Below are 16,178 nucleotides of genomic sequence, written 5' to 3' on the forward strand. Positions count from 1 at the left end.
GAATCACCAATGTGCTTCTTAAGCATCGAGACATGAAAGATAGGATGAACAGTTGGCAACTCAGTGGGCAACTCCAACTCATAGGATACTTTCCCAACACGACTTAAAACTCTATAAGGGCCAACATAACGGGGACTAAGATTCCCCTTTTTCCCAAACCTTTTCACCCTTTTCATGGATGAAATCTTGAAGTATACCAAATCACCCACCTCAAAATCAAGATCTATTCTTCTCAGATCTACATATAACTTGTGATGACTTTGGACTGTCTTCAACCTTTCTATAATCAACTTAACTTTCTCCATAGCCTCAAACACTACATCAGGTCCAATCAAATCAGCTTCACCCACTTTGAAGCAACCTGTGGGTGATCTACGTCTTCTACCATACAAAGCCTCAAATGGTACCATCGGATGATAGAGTGATAACCATTGTTATATGCAAACTCAATCAGTGGCAAATGCTCATCCCAACTACCTTTAAAATCAAGTGCACAGGCCCTCAACATATCTTCTAAATTCTAAATGGTCCTCTTAGCCTGACCATCTATCTGCCGATGAAAAGTGGAACACAAATAAACTTAGGTACCAAGACCCTTCTGGAAAGCTTTCCAAAACTGCGAAGTGAACTGAGTACCCCTATCCGAGATAATGGACAAGGTAAATCCATACAACCTGACTAACTTCCGAATATACAATCTAGCATAATCCTTAGCTGTGTAAGATGTATGAATTGGCAGAAAATGCACGGACTTAGTCAACCTGTCTACAACAACCTAAATTGAATCATGATGATGACGCGAAAGAGGTATAGGGGTCAGGAAATCTTTATTCACCTCTTCCCACTTCCAAGGGAGTATACCAATCTCTTGCAACTTACTGACAGGTCTTTGGTGGTCTACCTTAACTTGTTGGAATGTTGCGCACTTTGCCACAAATCCTACTATATCCTTCTTAAGGACACTCCACCACTTAATTTTTGGCAAGTCACAGTGCATCTTGGTAGCACCGGGATGAATGGATTACTGTGCACCATGCGTCTTAGCCATAATGCTCTGCCTCAAGTCATCAACACATAGAACACATAATCTATTCTGACATCTCAACACACTATCTCCCCCTTGGGATAAAACCTCTACCTTTTTATTTTAAATGACTCCTTTAGTCTAACCAAACTAGCATCTAAGTATTTATTCTTCTTCACTTCTAAAACTAAAGAGGATTTAAAATTTCTCTGCACCAAAATATCCCCTTAAGCAGAATTAAGCAACCTAACACCCAATCTATCGAGACAATGTTCATCACGAGCTAGCTGCTTCTTATTTTTCACCACGTGAGCCACACTTCCCATAGACATCCTACTGAGGGCATCTGCTACTACATTGTCCTTGCCTTGATTATATAGCACATTCATATAATAATGTTTTAGCAACTCTAACCATCTCCATTGTCGAAGAATCAACTCTCTCTGGGTAAACATATACTGCAGGCTTTTTTGATCAGTGAGCACATCCACTTGAACACTATACAAATAGTGTCTCCATATTTTAAAAGCAAAGAACACAAAAACTAATTCAAGATCCTGGGTTGGGTGATTCTTTTTATGCGGCTTCAACTATCTAGAGGCATAGTCTATAACCTTACCTCTCTAAATCAATACACAAGCCAACCCAACTCTCGTAGTATCACAATACACCATAAAACCATCCGTACCATCAAAGTCAACACAGGGGCTGAGGTGAGCCGAGTCTTCAACTCTTGAAAACATTTCTCACAAGAAGCTGTCCAAAGAAACTTAACTTTTTTTTGGGTCAACCGGGTTATGGGGGGCACAATAGAAGAGAAACGTTCAATAAAATGTTGGTGGTAACTAGCTAGACCCAAGAAACTTCTAATGTCAGATAGATAAATAAGTCTGGGCTAATTTTTTACAGCTTCTATCTTTTGGGGATCAACCCTAATGCCTTCGGCTGAAATAATATAACCCAAAAAGGCTACTAAATTTGGCGAACAACTGATGATCTCTTATTAGGATAGACATTTGTGGTAACTTCTTAGGCTAATGCTTGAAAAGGCTGCCCGAAACTCAGCATGTGACAGTCTTATTCAAGGGATCAACAGACTGAGGTTTCTAGTTATTGTTTCTGCGGGCATTTTCTCTTTGGGGAGGCATTTTTTGAAATAAGAGAGCATGAATAAATAGTTGAGTGAGACAACTATAACCATGATAAATTCAAAATGAAAGAGATGACTTTTTAATAAAACATCTTGTAGCCTCTTGATCATAGATGTGGTGCACTAAACACCGATGATTAAGACTCAACTTAACACGGCTTGTCAGACTCCCTAGGACTCCGTAAACCATAGGCTCTGATACTAAGTTTGTAACGCCCCAAAATCCTATCCCGAGATGTCACACGGTGCTTAAGGCTACAAGTAGCCCAAACTTAACCCTTTGAGCCTATTACTACTTCTAATACTTGCTTCAGGATAAATAAGCTAAATAATGATACTTTATTGTATCAACTATAATACAAAAGAATTCAAAATAATGTCTGTATAGCAAAAATACTAATAATCTAGAACACAACTTCAACTGACAGTCTAGTCTGACAAAGACTCTACTACTCAAACTGGAGAGCCATTGGGATAGACCCCTAACTAACTAACAATGATTTAAAAGTAAGACTCAAAACACTATGAAAATGGAAAAGATACAATTATAGATCCTCGAAGCATAAGGACTCACTAACTGTTGAATGAAGACAAAGACACTCGGAAATCATGATCACTGCTGAGACTGAGCACCTGAACCTACATTATAAGACAATGTATCACACAGTAGTATATGTGGATCAGTACTTTAAGGATGTAGTGAGTATATGGGGGGGTGTATGCATATAAGTAAACAATGTTGTCAATCTTAATAGAAATTATGCTTGCAGCTATAAATGACTCACATAGCTTGAATAAAACTGATGACTGAATATCATAAATCATGTATAATAAGGCATAAATCATAAAACTTGTGAGTTATTATATTAGTTCTAAAACCCATATTCTACATCTTATTCTCAAAATAGGTAAGCAAGAAAAATCTTAAAACATTAGTCCTCGAGACTTGACTTTGATCTCATGGAGAATAAATAACTTCTTTAAAGCTTTGGGACTTAGGAAACTTTTATCTTAATTAGAGTAGGGGACTACTTTTGAAGTTTCTCTTAACCGAAATAAACTATGTGAGTCACATGGAGTCTAATGTCTTTCCCATATTGGGAGAGCTGATCTATCTTTGCCATCAGATTAGAACCATAACTTTAGTGATCACTTATCTTAACTCACTTGGGGTAAATCAAAAACCTATAGGGGCACGTAGTTGTATGGTATGAGACCTTAGAATTATACGCAACTCGTTGCTAAATGCTACTCCCATACTTAAGCTCAGAAATTTTAGGATATCCACCTTAAATTAATTCAAGGGTCCATAGCAAATACCAAATATACTTCTCTTGTCTTTAAAACATAACTAGTGTGGACTCTTATCTTAGATTAAACCCAAAAGGTATGGGGGTACTTATGACCTAAACAATCTTTGAACAACAATCTTTAAATAAAGCCTATTGACCCAAACAAAAATCTCAAAATTCATGCTTGGTAATGTAATTACTCATATGGTATCTCAAAATCTTTAAATTTCATCAATAGGCATGAAAATACAATTAAAATCATGCAATTCAACTCTCAATTCATGGGAAATATCAAAATTCTTGCAATGAATAATAGTTGGTGTAAACCCTAACTGAATTTCATAGAAAAACCTTAAAAATGTTAGAAATTTTTAATTTCAAATAAACTTTTGGGCACAAGGGTGAAAGGATTACCCTTGTTCAAACCGCAGATACCTTAGATTATGACTTGTAGGTGAACAAGCTTTTTTGAGACTGTTTTTCGTAGAGTGAGGGTTCTTGAATCTTTTGACTATGGAAATTTAAATCTTAACTCAATTTGCATAATTTATGGTATAGTCTTGAAGTTTTTGGAGAAGGAATTTAGTTTTCTCTTGAGGGAGAAAACCCTAGGTCTTGATTTTTTTGACGGATATGAAGTTATTTGGTGTATTCTATATACATCTAAGTGTTAAAAGGTGGAAAAAGACCAAAAGTCCTTTTTAAAATAGCTTAAGAACATTGAACTATATCTGCGACCATCAGAGTGATGGTCTGTCGCTAGTCTAATGGCCCGTTAGATCATCCATCACATATTGGTCAGAGATAGGCCAAACTGCATTATTTCGACGGCCTTAGTGATGGACCATTGCTAGCTTGATGGTTAGTCGTCTTGGCCATCACACTTGGGCTAGAAAAGGGAGTCACTGACTTGGTTGCAATGGTTTTGTCGAAGGTCCATTGCAAACTCGACGATCTATCAACCTGCTCGTCGTACATGGGTGGTTCCGACAACTTCTAGTAAAACGGCTATAACTTCTCACCTCGATACCAAATTTGGACAAAATTGGTATCGTTCGAAATATAATTCAATTTCCCATACATTAAAAAGTCAAATTTAGGAAAAATACATATAGTTTAAACATCAATCACTTTAGAAGTCATTCCTAAATCTTTTAGAGATGGAAAAAGGCTTCACTTGACATGCTCCAAAGGCTTAGACTATGAGGGAAGTTTATGGGGTCTTAAAATTACCTTGGGACATAGAGCCTACTGCCCTATCCCAAGGATAATTTTTGAATTTGGGTACAGGGGAGCTGGCTGAAGAGGGTGCGGGGGCTAAAGATCTCTGCTAAAACTGAGGATGATTACCACCTTCTGACTATTGCTGGCTTAAATTAAAACTACCCGTCCTATCCTTCTTTCTCTCCTTCTATCTCTCCTTAGTCCTCTAATACTCTATCTATTGAGTATGGACCAAAAGCCTAAACAAGTCCATTTCCCTAATCAGCATTGCTGTCCTACACTCCTTGACCATGCTATAGGACACTCCAGAAACAAACGTGCTCATCTTGGACCTGTTATCAGCTACTACATGAGGAGCATATCTAGCTAACTGCGTAAACTTGAGGGAATACTCCTTCACGCTCATGCTTCCCTACCTCAAGTTAATAAATTCTAATACCTTAGACTCTTACAACTCCAATAGGAAGAACCTGTCTAAGAATAATGTAGGAAACTCTTCCCATTCTATAGGCCCTACATTTGTGCCTCTATCTACTTTCCACTGCTTAAACCATGAATGACCTACATCTTGCAACTGATATATAGCCAACTAAGCATGCTTAATAGATGTCACCCCTATAACATTTGTCACCTTCAAAACCATATCTAAGGATTCCTATGGGTCCTCTCCAGAATTGGATCCCATGAAGGAAGGAGGATTCATTAGGGTAAAGTCCTAAATCTTTGTTGCAGCAGTAGTGGCAACTAGCTTGGCCTAAACAATAGCTGGTCATTCATTCGAAGATACTAAGAATTCATATGAGTGGTGAATGCAACTCTGAATTCTGCATGAGAGACATGATCGTCCAGAGGATCTACTTGAACGGGCAGAGGTAATGGCTCATTTCTCGCTCTTCTTTCGTTTTTATTTTTGGAAGGCATGTTCTATAAATAGGAGAAAGATTATATTAGGCTGAGAGTTTAACATGAGATCATGCTCAGTCGTATGACATAAATACTGAAAGAAGGGAAACTTTTCCTAAATGCCTTATAGCGTCTTGCCCATAAGTGTGGCGCGCTACAAACCCCTTCACAAGCCTCTACTTAATGCAACTCTCAGGCTTTCTAGGACACTTTAAAACCTTAGGCTCTAACACTAAGTTTGTAACACCCCGAGAGTACACCCTGGGTATCACACGTTGCTTACCATCTCGAGGGACCACAAGCTAACCCATAAGTTGGTACCTGCTGTGAGCACTAAATAATAACATAATTAATACGGAAGAACAATAGATTATCCATAAGGTTTTATCAAATGAATTAGTACTGAAACATAAATATGAAGAAAACAACTATTTGAATCTTATATAATACTGATAAAACTGAATAACTAACTGAATATCAGAAAGTCTCTAAACTTAACTGAATACGAGTGATGGGATAGGTCCTAACTAACTTCTACTAACTGCTAAACTTAAAGCATGAAACAAAATAATCTATCCTTCAAATATGAGGACTCACCACTGCTACTGCTGTGAGCCTGAGAAGTCTAAGCGCGATTCGGGAACTGGGAGTCCGAACCTATGAGATGATACATCATAGTGCAAAAGAAAAAGTATGCAATTAGTACTTTGAATGTACTGGTATGCTAAATGAGGTAGGCTGATATGCATGGTTCATGAATATGCATAAATAATCACCTGAATATGTATGTATAATAGAAGGTATTGAATAGAATGCATAAAATCTAGTGTTACTAAGAATATGTGAAATATATACATATTGAGGATGTATGACCAAGAATGTAACATGAACTAAATAAAATCTGTAAACTGAAATACTAAAATAACTAAAATAACTAGTATCGGTAAGCTTTGGTGAAACAACACTGAGACTAAGAGTCTGAACTGATTATTGGACTGAAACTGTTGCTGAGACTGTTGGAGGTATCATCTAACCGACATGCCCCGATCTGATCTAATCGAGGTCCAACCTGTAACCCCAGTTGGAAGGGTATTAGTACCATGCCACGAGTACTAACACTGGCTATGTGGATCTACTATACTGATGTACTATCCTGAAGGACTAAGGGTATAAACCCTAAACTAACGGGTGACCCCTGCAAGATAGTCAAGCCTAAACTGACGAGCAACTTCTGATATCCTACATTGGCTACATAGTTCTGGAGTTTAGGGACTGCTACTAGTGACTTTGCCTATCTGATGGGGAACTCTTCCTTCCTTCACTCTCTTGGTACTAAATCTTACTCCTAACTGAAAGAAACTGAAATACTAGACTGTTCTGAGTTTAACTGACTATTCTTGTAATGCTCATAATATGTTTTGAAGTTATTCTGAAGATACTAAGATGAGACTAAGTAAAAAACTATAGTTTTTGGGTATTCAATACCCCCAAGACTGAAAAACAAAAATAGTTAACATTATACTTAAGCTTAAAGGACATAACATGCAAGCCTCTTTGAAATCTTCACTCTTGTAGGCATTTTATCAAACACTTGTAGTTCATAGTTTATTCAAATAATGGAAATGTTATAGGAATTGTAGTAATAGCATGAATTCAACTTGAATAGCACTGAATCATGATTTAATTCAATCAATGACAACATTAAAATGTGGAGAATTGAACAACAATAATAATTTCATTTATACATGGTGTAAAATCATAGTTCATGGAGATTAATGGGTAAAATCATAATCTAAAATCAAAATAACTTGAAAGGATCATAATTTTTGCAATTTTAATCGGATACTTGGACTCCATGGATGGAAGGAACACATGGATGAACATCTATCATACCTGGGTTGATGAATTTGAGAGGATTGATGGATAAATTTCTTGAGATTTGATCTTGTATTTGAGAGCTAGGGTTTTAATGGAGAGAAATTAGATGAAAAATGAGCATATTTTGCTCAATTTCAAGATTAATATTCTGTTTACACAATTTGGGGGCTTGATTAAAGACAAGATTGCCCTTGGGATTTAAAATCTCGCAACTGGATTGCCGAATAAAGCCTCACCGTGATGCGGTGAGTGAGTCATCGCAATACCCACCGCGACATGGTCAAATCATGGTGACTCTCTAGATCGTGACATGGACGCGGCCTAATCGCAGTGAGCTACTATTTTGATAATTCAAATGCGGTCCAATCCCCGTTCGAAAATACCAAAACTTACTCGAAACAAGCAATTTTCTAGTTTCTAAGTGTGACAAGTACGTACTAAGGGTTGGAATGATCTAGAAATGTTCAGGGTATTACACTTCAACACCTCTTTCAATACCTACTTTACTACCATCTCCATCCCCATCGCCACCACCTCTACCTGCCCATATTTTTGTGCCTCGGTGATATATTAGTTATTTTTAATTTGTAATTATTTTTTAAATAAATTAAATCCTTTGTGTAGCCTATTATTTTGAATGTATTTCTAACATATATTGATGATGTTCATTTTTACCCAATTGTTGGACGTATTCCTTAATAAAATAAAGTACCACGATTTCAAATCTAGTTGTTAAACCAAATGTGTTTCATGCAATGGTAAAATGTGTCTGTAATAAAATAGGGATGATAAAATAGCATGTATATTGAAAGCCCTACGTTATATTGGGCCCTATATAAAACATGGCTATAACATCTATAACTTATTATCCTAATCCATTTATGGAACTGGATTTCTGTGCTTGTCTAAATATTTTTTATCATTTCTTTCTCTTTATCCTATGTACATCCTCAACTACAATGGATAGAACCCCAACAAGTTCAACGAAAAAGACTCTACACCAAAGCACGTCTCCCTAAGTCCTGGAGAAGCTATATAAAAAAAAGAACAATGCAATGTCTTGGAGATTATGATAACCCAAATCATCAAACTCCTCATCAATTAGGAGGAAGATGACTGGATTGAATTTTTCCTCCTTTTTGATCCGAGGCCCCTAGCAAAAGCCTTTGACATCTATCAGAAGGTCCTAAGGGAAGGACGCATGTAGGATGGAAATGAGGTGGTCAGGCTTGTGTCTGGGGTTATTACTTGTTACTTTTATTCATTTTGGTTAAAGAATTAATAGGTTTATTACTTCTTTAAATGGGAAATTTCTTCCTTTCTAGTTGTTAAATATTTTTTTTGTGTAATTTCTACTCCTGCTTTTGAAGGTTCCTTTATTTTCACTCTATGGTTTAGAATGGGGAAAACTTGATTTATGTTATGCACTAAACATCTGGTCGTGTTCATTTAGAACAATTCACTAACCTACTCACCAAAGCTGAGACCTAATCCATTAGACATTTAAGTACTAAACAAAAAACAACATGTAGCATTTTAATAAACACATTTTTGTTACATATTTGTGAATACTCCTTGAACAAATAAACCAACGACTATTCAATATTACAACTATATATAAATTGAGAGGTATTATTCACAACATAACCAAAATCGGTTGTTGGGATTTAAAAATTATTTATGTCATTTAATATACCACTAGAAAATAATGTTGCTCAACTTATGATTCTTAACCTCTGCTTTAAATATTTGCTATGCATCGGTAATGGTGGTAATAGCTGGACTCCCCAACATGAAATATTATATTTTTAAAATTACTTCTCATTATGCCGATTTCATTTTTTTTCAATAGAAAATACGTAGGGATGTATTATATTATATGATAATTCTTCACTACAGATTTATTTTGGCAATTGCTATTTTGCAATGAAACTATTTCAAGCTTTTGAGGTAGATTTTATGTCATTCCTGCAAATTTAAAATCCAAGGTCATTGCACAAACATAAGAAGAGGAAGTTGAAGGGTTGATAGGTCATATCCTACTTAATGAACTTGCATAGTGAAAGATCATTACAAGCATGACGTACGGTGCTCCATTTAACTTACATAATTTTTGTTCCAACTACTCACTCAAAAACATGTGCTTTGATGTCACTGTATTTTTTAAAGTTACCTTTTTTGATGTTGATTATGTTCCATTCCAATGGAAAATACGAAATGCAGTAGCTTATGAGGTGAAAAATTCGTGACCTTTCTACCAATTTTTTTTCAAGCTTATTAGGTGGAAAACTTGTGGCCTTCCTGCCAAATTAAGGTATTTCAATGCTCACACATAACAAAAATAAGTTGTAGAGTTGAAATATTTTGATTAATTTAATTCATTAGACTAGTGTAAGATTATGACATCAACACATCAATTCATTGTGTTTTGGAGGGCATATGCATCATGACATAGGATCCTCAATACTTCCAACTATGCACACAAAAACTTGCAATCTAATTTTTAAAATTAATTTTCTTTAAGCCGATTTTGTTCGGTCCAATTAGAAAATATGTAACGGTGTGGTATCATTTTCTTACTACGCAGAAATTTAACAGGAGCTATTCCCGAATAAATTATTTTCAAACTTGTCTTGTGGATTTTGTACCATTCATGCAAAATTAAGATTTGCAAGGTCCTTCCTCAAACATGAGAAAAGAAACTTAGAGGGTTTGTAGGTCACATCATTCTTAATGGACTTACAAAATGATATATTAAGACAAGTAAGATATAGGGTGAATTTTGACTTAATAAATTAATTGTTTCAACTACTGACCTAACTACTACCACATTAACCTCACTTTATTTTTTAAGTTACATTTTGGTTATGCCAATTTTATTCAGTTCCAAAAAACATATGCAAAGGTGTAGTATATTTATGTGACCATTTTAACTAAGGATTCATTTAGCAACATTTATTCGGAACTAAAAATTTCAAAACTTATGAGGTGGATTTTGTATCATTGAAAATATTTTGAAGTTACTTTCCGTTATGGTGATTTTGTTCGGTTCAAATTTAAAAAACATAATGATATAGAATATTTATTTCATCACTTTTTACGACTGACTCATTTAGCAAGAGCCATTCCGTATAAGAAGAGGTAGTTAGAAGATTGAGTTTTTTTGGGTCACTTCATTTTAATGCATTTGCATTGCGAAATATTATGTCATCAAATCATTGTGATTTTTGGAGGGGGTAGGCATCATGACATAGAGTCCTCAATGTCGTTAAATCGATTTCGTTTAGTCCAATTGAAAAGTGTGTAATGGAGTGGTATATTTTATGATCATTTTTAATACGTAGTCATTTATCAAGAGCTATTCCTGAATAAAATTTTCCCAAGCTTGTCATACAAATTTTGTGCCATACGTGTAAAATTGAGATTTGCAAGCTCCTTGCTCAAACATGAGAAGAGAAACTTGGAGGGATTATAGGTCACATCATTCTTAATAGTGATATATTAAGACAAGTAATATATAGGGTTATCATTTTGACCTAACAAATTAATTGTTTCAACTACTAAACCAACTACTACTGCGTTAACCTCACTTAATTTTTTTAAGATACCTTTTGTTTTGTCAATTTTATTCGGTTCCAAAAAAGAATATGTAATAGTGTAGTATATTTATATGATCATTTTAACTACAGATTTATTTAGCAACAAATATTCAGAACAAAAAATTTCAAAACTTATGAGGTTGATTTTGTGTTGTATATATTTTGAAACTACTCTCTATTATGGTGATTTTGTTTGGTTCAAATTTTAAAAACATAATGCTGTAGTATATTTATATCACCACTTCTTACTAAAAACTCATTAAGAAAGAGCCATTTCATTACTACAGCCGTTTAAATGGTTATTAATACATTACCAAGCCCTCTATAGATATGAGTTGAACATCACTTCCCAAAGCACGCATTTGTAGTCCTCAAATCATAAGAATGAAACATTAATTTGCAAAATAGAGAGAACACCCATTACACGAAATAATTTTGTAGGGGGTTGCAATTCCCCTTATATGCTATAGAAACTTTATGAAGAATGCAAATAAAAATGCAAAGTACTTGAGGATAAGCTCACCGAGCGTATTAAGTGTTTGAGCATGTGGAAAGGAAACACCTATGTTGAAAAGCTCTTGCTTAATGAAAAAGACCCCTTGACTAAATATTTTGACATCTACCAGAAGATACCTCATGATTTTTTCCTTACTCTCTCCCTTAGAAAAGACACCGATGCTGCTGAAGCACACAGTCCGGGGGGACCAACCAAAGCGAGACAAGCGATGCTGCTTCACGAAGAAGACCAAGAAAGAGGCGTATTCTATAGCTCTAGTTCTCTAGGTAGTTTATCCCCTCATGTTGTAATTTTTGAAGTATTACTAATCTAAGGGTTTTTTTAATTTAAAAGAAAATACAATTTGTAATCTTTTTACTGATGCTGTCAAAAAGTTTGATAACATTTAAGTTGTTTCTCTTAAAATAATAGAATTGAAAATATAGTAATTTCTTAAATTAAAACTAAATATTTTATTAGGACATGTATTTAGAACCCAAAACAAAATAGAAAGAAAAAAATAAATGCCTTGATACTTCTTTCAAAGAAGCGAGTAGCATGAAAAGAGGCGATTTTAACAACACAAAATTAGTGCTACTTAAATTGAAGGACAAAGGATGTTATCTTGATTCATGCAAAATAGATCATACATTCCTTTTCGTAGCACCTCCAATCTCTCTTCCCAAGCATTAACCTGAATCCTCATGGACTCTAGATGGTCCTCTAACCTCCTCAATTATTCTTCTAGGTCAGCTATTTTTTGGAGTAGTTGTACGGTATCATATCGCATGCCATCAACAATTTCTTCAGTAGGCTTGGCATAAATACAAAATAGAAGTGGTTGGGTTAAACATAAATACAAAAATGTTAGGATTAAAAGAATGGATGATGGTTTCAATTCATACCTTCATATCTTTAACAACTGCAATTGGAATATACTTTATTGTATTGAAGGTTAACTATATGATTCCCCATGTGGTCATGGTTTAAATAGAGACATGAACTATTAAAGTAGTAATTAATGCTTTTTGTTAGAACATGCAAGCCTTACCAATGGTAGAGTGTCTTGGGAAATCAAACCCTACTTTAAAATTAAATTATCTTTCTCTAGAAATTAAATGGATACCTACCAGATAAGATTTAAGTTCTTTAATGTATGATTGATGTTTTTAAATTAAAATAACTCACACATTAGCATTAAAATGGAGGGTAATAATTTTAATCCATTGTTCAAAATTAAAATGTAAAAATTAGTTGACATCAAATAAACAAATCCTTTGTATAAATGTATACAACCATACAAGCAACCTTTCATTACAAAATAAAATATTGAGCAACATGACATATATTCCTTTAATTTCCAACATTCAACGCTCTACAGAGGTGAACCATGGCTTGTTGAAAGTCCATGCCTCTTTGAATCTACAATATTATTCCAACCCATCAGGCTTTTCCTGCGTCCAAGTCTCTTCGAATCCCCATCAAAGTAATGAGGAAGTGGGCCTACTTATTTCGTTGTACACTCATCTTCATGACATCAGAATAGATCTTGATGCCTTAACTCGGTGCATGGAGAGTTTTGAGCATAAGTATGATGCCATGACCAAGTCCATGAAGAAAATGATGGACATAATTATGATGTCTCCTCCAAGATCCTTATTTTCTCTTGCAAGTTCCTCCGTCGCACCCCACCCTCTAAAAAGTAAATAGAAATTCTGTCAAGAAATTTTAAATATTTTAATGGTATTTTAACTTTGTCGTCTTAATGAAATTTATCAATTTTTTTAGCTTTATTGTCTGATTCGTATAAGTAGAAAATAAGCCATTTATCCCATCCATCAAAGAACATAAGATAACTTCAAATAAATTTTTTACATATAACCAAAATTTTATAAAATTAATAAACCATGGTAATGAATGCTATTGGTTTTCCCAAAGACACCTAACTAATCACATTTCGAAAAAAAGCTTTGTTAAACTGATTGTTCTCTACATTGATTAGTAAGAATAAAAGGAAATGAAGTAGAAGATGGAGATTTTTGTTGAATTTTGTTGACTCCGAAAATCAAATAGTAGATATTTTTACAAAACCTTTGTTAGAAGAATGATTTTGTTACCTTAGGATAAGGCTTGGTTTTCGTTGAATTAATGACTTATGAGTTTTATTTCTTCACAATAATCCTTTTACATTGCTCCAAATTTCTTTTTTTTTAAATAAAAAAATAAATGTATATTTGGTACACCTCTTCTGGAAAGGAGTCATCACTACTTCCCCCTATTTTTCTTCTAATTTACCGCCCCTTTGCTCTTTTTACCATCCCCAACACTCCTTGCTGCCACCTTTATACTTCAGCAGTCAGCTCCCTTTCCTGCATCTCCATATTTCTCCTCCTCTTTGTTTCCTCCAACTCATCAGCTTCCTCTCTCTCTATCTTTAAAAAATCAAACCAACTCACTCCTCCACCAAATGACCCAATTTCGCTCCATGGATAATCTCTCAAAAACCCTATCCTCACTTTCTTCATATAACCATGTCCTTATCTTTGAATCCTCTGATGAGTCCTTCTCCAACTCCAAACACTCAGCTGTCTATAAAAAATGCCCTTCTCTTAGACCTACCTCCTTAGTTAAAAGACCTCATTCACTTTTCTTTAATCTGTTCCCTTCGAAAGACATGGGTAAGTTTTGGACCGGTGTGCAAAAAGAAAAAATTTTTTCTTTTAAAAATTGCTCTGTTGTTCTCGGGTGTGTTGTGAATCTCTGTCAGTTAAAGGCCGCTGACTGCAATGTAAGTTCATTTATTAAATTTCAAGACTTATCCTTGGTCATTCGCCTTTGTGGATTACTAGTTTATGAAGACCTAGTTCGTATATTCTATGGGAATCTCTGCAAATCCCTGGATAGTGGTGAGTTATAGACTCTTGTGCTGGGCATAAGAATTATTTTCCATGATTTCATCTTTCAAAAGTCATTTTCTATAAAGTTCTCTAGTTCAATTCTCTATATGACTGGTTCTTTACCAAACAAATTAAAATTTGGTTTTGAGGAGGCCAAAAAGGTTGTTTCTGATTTAGACGCTATGTCCTTCATAAATTTTAGTCTTGTGTATCTCTGTTTTAAGTATCACATTTTGGCTCATATTATTGCAACCACCTTGATCCCCAGAAAGGGTTCCCTGAGTAACATTAATTGCCGAGATGTGTTTCTTCTCTACTGCTTAGTGAAAAAATGTAAGATTAATAGGAAACATGGTTCCACAAATATATGCTTAAGAGTGCTGACGATGCTCATGCTTACGCAAGCCTGTCTTACAGATTGCTGATTGCCCGAGTTCTTCAATACTACTCCATCGATCTCTCTGCCACGTATAATTCAAAGACCTTCACCAGTATGGGATACATCATCGTTGATGATGGATGGTGCAAAAAGGACTCCTCCCGAGCAAAATCTGATATCCTTAGGGTAAGCAAAACAGCATCCGATCCCATGTTCCAAGTGTTGAACGAATTGGAAGAGCTTAATGCATGAAGATTGTCGAGGAAGAAGTGGTTCAGCTTCAGGAGTCGACTTCCAAAGTGCTATAACATGGAAAGGATATCAACTCAAACATCAGTAAAGTGAGATTAAACATTGATGGGTTCAATCAAGAGGGAATCAAGTTGTTTTCTAGAGTATTCTCTCACCTTGTCTATCAAAGTAAAGCCAACTCCTCTAACACTGACCTTGCTATCTTCGTACAAAACTCTTATTCCGCTATTTCTAAAAATGTTGAAAAATCTTAAGATCGGTTCTGTCACAACATGGACAATACCCTCACATATTTCCTGGCCAAAAGACAATGATGACTCTATTCAAAAGGAGGTCCTGCCCCCTTTTTTGGGTTATAAGACGATTTTACATACTTTTTTTTGGTTTCCTAAATAGACTTCACCTGCTGTTTTTGCTAATTCTACACAAATATTCATGTTCTTTACTTTAAATATAAGTTATTTATTTACCTACCTATTTCAAGCCTAATATGTTTTGTGAAGTATATTGATCTACGGCAAGTCAACTGTGAGGAGTCAATAGTCGACTTATAGAAAATTTTCAATTCACCGCTCTTGAAGTTAAGAGTGCATTGAAAATACATTACAAAAAATAATTACTCTATAAATTTTTAATGGGAATCGTCAAAAATAATTTAGAAGAAAAATTAAATCTGAATCATTGAGATCAAATGTTTGAATTATGAAGAAAATAACTACAACAAATTACTTAATTTTTCTCACATATTTTTTTTAAATTTTTTTTTTTCTGTTGATGATCCTTTAAATTCTTAAAATAAATACAAAAAAAAAAACTACAAAAAAAACTCATACATTTAGTAAAGAAAATGTTTGACTTTTCAACAACCCTTTGTTAAAGGTTGGAAATTGTTCGAAGTTCATATTTTGACAAAATTTCAATCTTCCCGTCATCTTAAAATAACACAAACGGTAGCATTAAAATGGAGGGGAACAATTTCATTCCAATGATCAAAATTAAAATATATATATGTTGGCATCAAATAAATAAATCCTTTGTATAAATATATACAACCGTAAAAGCAACCTTTCATTACAAAATAAAA

This window comes from Capsicum annuum, unplaced genomic scaffold, assembly GCF_002878395.1.
Source record: "Capsicum annuum cultivar UCD-10X-F1 unplaced genomic scaffold, UCD10Xv1.1 ctg5038, whole genome shotgun sequence".
Lineage (NCBI taxonomy): Eukaryota > Viridiplantae > Streptophyta > Magnoliopsida > Solanales > Solanaceae > Capsicum > Capsicum annuum.